Raw genomic sequence first — 2,502 nt, 5'->3', positions numbered from 1 at the left:
TGGTTATGTTTGAACCTGCATTAGCAGCATAAACACTAGATAAGAGCTGCACATAGTGTGTAATTTTGTCATCTGAAGAAGGTCTGTTATATGGTAAATCACGTGCAAGAACACTAACACCTTCCCCAGATTTAAACTCAACAATAGCAGAATTTGGGAATTTAGCATCGGAACTGTCAATTTTAACCACTCTTTCAATGGACCCATATTGATTCAAAAAGTCAAATACCTCCTCATCTACTTCAGTACCAGACATGCCACTGACCAGTACTGAACTGGGTACCTTAATGTTTTCAGACTTAATGACATCCATATTTCAAGTGTAAAGTCAGAGGTATTACAAAAATTGTGAACAAACGTTGCCAGAGCTGTTCTGTAATGTATGTACAGTATGAATTTGGAATCACAGCGCTCCTGGCTGGCTCGCCAAGTGTGTAGCACCCCTACTGTAGGATAGCAGGTTAGTACAACAATTAAGATTTCTAGGTTCTTGGCTGTATAATTGAGAGACTCGCAATGAGACGTTACGTACTCAGTGGACCACAGAACAACTGCTGGCAAATTTATTGCACAATAATAAACGATAACACATGAACAGTGTGCTTTTTAAATTGAAAATACCCCCCAAAAATAAAATAAAAATAGAGCTCTGTTGCAAAATTCAAAAGTAGCAAAATAGAAGAAATGTCCTTTTTAAATTGTCCTTTCAAAAAATACAATCTACCCGGGTAGTAATGAATTGAACACTGTCTATATTCCTTTGTTGGGAATCCTTAGTTCTATTGTAATCCGTTATTCCATACTGATTCGGTTTGATACTTGCGACTCTGATGGTGGATCAGTTCAGTTATAGATCACTGCAGAGTGTGGAGACCGATGCAGCTGGCCACAACACATCCAAACGCTCCCTCTCCGCAGACTCTCACTCACTGGGACTGGCTCGCCATCATAACTCAAGTCCAGCTTGGAACCAGACTTCAGGATCATACAAAAAACCAATCTGTACATAGCAGTACAGAATGTAATCAGTTAGAATACTCTTTTTACTCTTAGTTCTCTTCCATATGGTACCATATTAACTTCAATTTTAAATCACTAAACACAGTTACTCATTTTAACCATTTAGTCATGGACATATGAATACTGGTCGGTTCACACTGTACTCCATATAAGTCTGTAAGACTTTAACAGCAGCATCAAATCATGAAAACTATAGTAGCTTCACTTTTTACTTAAGACTTCAATGAATGAAATTAGTTACATCCATTTAAGGATTTTTTACCTTTTTATCTTTAAATTATGAACTGTGAATTATCACTTTTTAAACCATCACAAAATAAAATAAGTGATTATTTAACTGAAATCACATTTTGGTCATCATGTATAATAATGATTATCATTTTAACTGTATCAATTTAATAAATGAAATGTGTCAACAGTTCCCCTTTAAGCAGCATGACAAGGGTGCTTTTAGCAGCATTGGAATGAATGCAGCTTCTCTGCTCACTGCATAAGGCTGAACACAGTAACATTAAATATACATCTCTTTTACACAAAACGAAAATACAATAAAGTTATCCAACTGCAACATGCTAACATGTCACAAGGCATTCTTTAAATACATCATATTACTCCAATTGGTTTTGTACATCTTAACTCTGTGTCTTGTTATCAGACTCCTCTCTTTAGCACTAACAGGATGCTAGGCTAACAGCTAACAGACTGTAGGCCTCATTTACAAAATAACACTTACTGGAGTTCTCAGCAGTACAAAACACAGCAATCCAACTCCCCCTGGGACCAGGCTATCTTATGCTGCTTTTCCAACACTCGGTTTGAGAATTGACAAGTATTTTAACGTATAAACCTTGTCTTTGCAACACAACGAAATGACTCGTGCCTTCACTGTGACGTTCAGTGAAGGAATGCCGGGAATGACAAAGGTGCATGCGACCTCTACTGGCCAACATGTGAATAACGTGCTGCGTGCATGCATAATTAATTTAACCCTGTAGTGACCACATGACTTTGACAAATCAATTTTAACATTTTTTAAGTTACAATAGTGACTTTGGCACACCATAGATCAGAAATTAATAATAGGAGAATATATTCGTGACACTATATTTCCATATGGGTTACATTTGCTAAAAAAAAAACAACGTATGCTAGCAGTTAGCATGTGTCAAATCGCAAGTTATATGACTGAGGTACAGTATATGGCTGCAACATGTGCTAATAAACTTGGCATGTGTCAAGTACCAAATCATATGACTCTGCAGGTATACTTCTGTCAAATTTGCTGAAAAAACCCCAAAAGGTTATTATGCTAGCAATTAGCATGTGTCAAGTCGCAAGTTATATGACTGAGGTATGGCTGAAAAATTTGCTGATTAAGTTAGCATGTGTCAAGTACGAAATCATATGACTCTGACATATACTGCTTTAAAACGGCGACGGCGTGGCGAAGTTGGGAGAGTGGATGTGCCAGCAATCTGAGGG

At 37.2% G+C, this 2,502-nt stretch overlaps 1 long non-coding RNA gene across 1 annotated transcript; it reads right to left on the bottom strand.

Annotated features, from left to right (window-relative positions):
- Window positions 1–534: 534 nt before the first annotated feature.
- Window positions 535–1,977, bottom strand: LOC140676706 (uncharacterized). The gene is made up of 2 exons (XR_012048599.1): window positions 1,754–1,977; window positions 535–1,000 (listed from the first exon to the last, which is right to left on the bottom strand). It is a non-coding gene; the product is annotated as an uncharacterized lncRNA (long non-coding RNA).
- Window positions 1,978–2,502: the final 525 nt, after the last annotated feature.

The sequence above is a fragment of the Nerophis lumbriciformis genome, linkage group LG29, assembly GCF_033978685.3.
Source record: "Nerophis lumbriciformis linkage group LG29, RoL_Nlum_v2.1, whole genome shotgun sequence".
In the NCBI taxonomy this organism is placed as follows: Eukaryota; Metazoa; Chordata; class Actinopteri; order Syngnathiformes; family Syngnathidae; genus Nerophis; species Nerophis lumbriciformis.
Note: the sequence above shows the minus strand (reverse complement) of the source record. Positions and strands in the feature narration are given on the sequence as shown.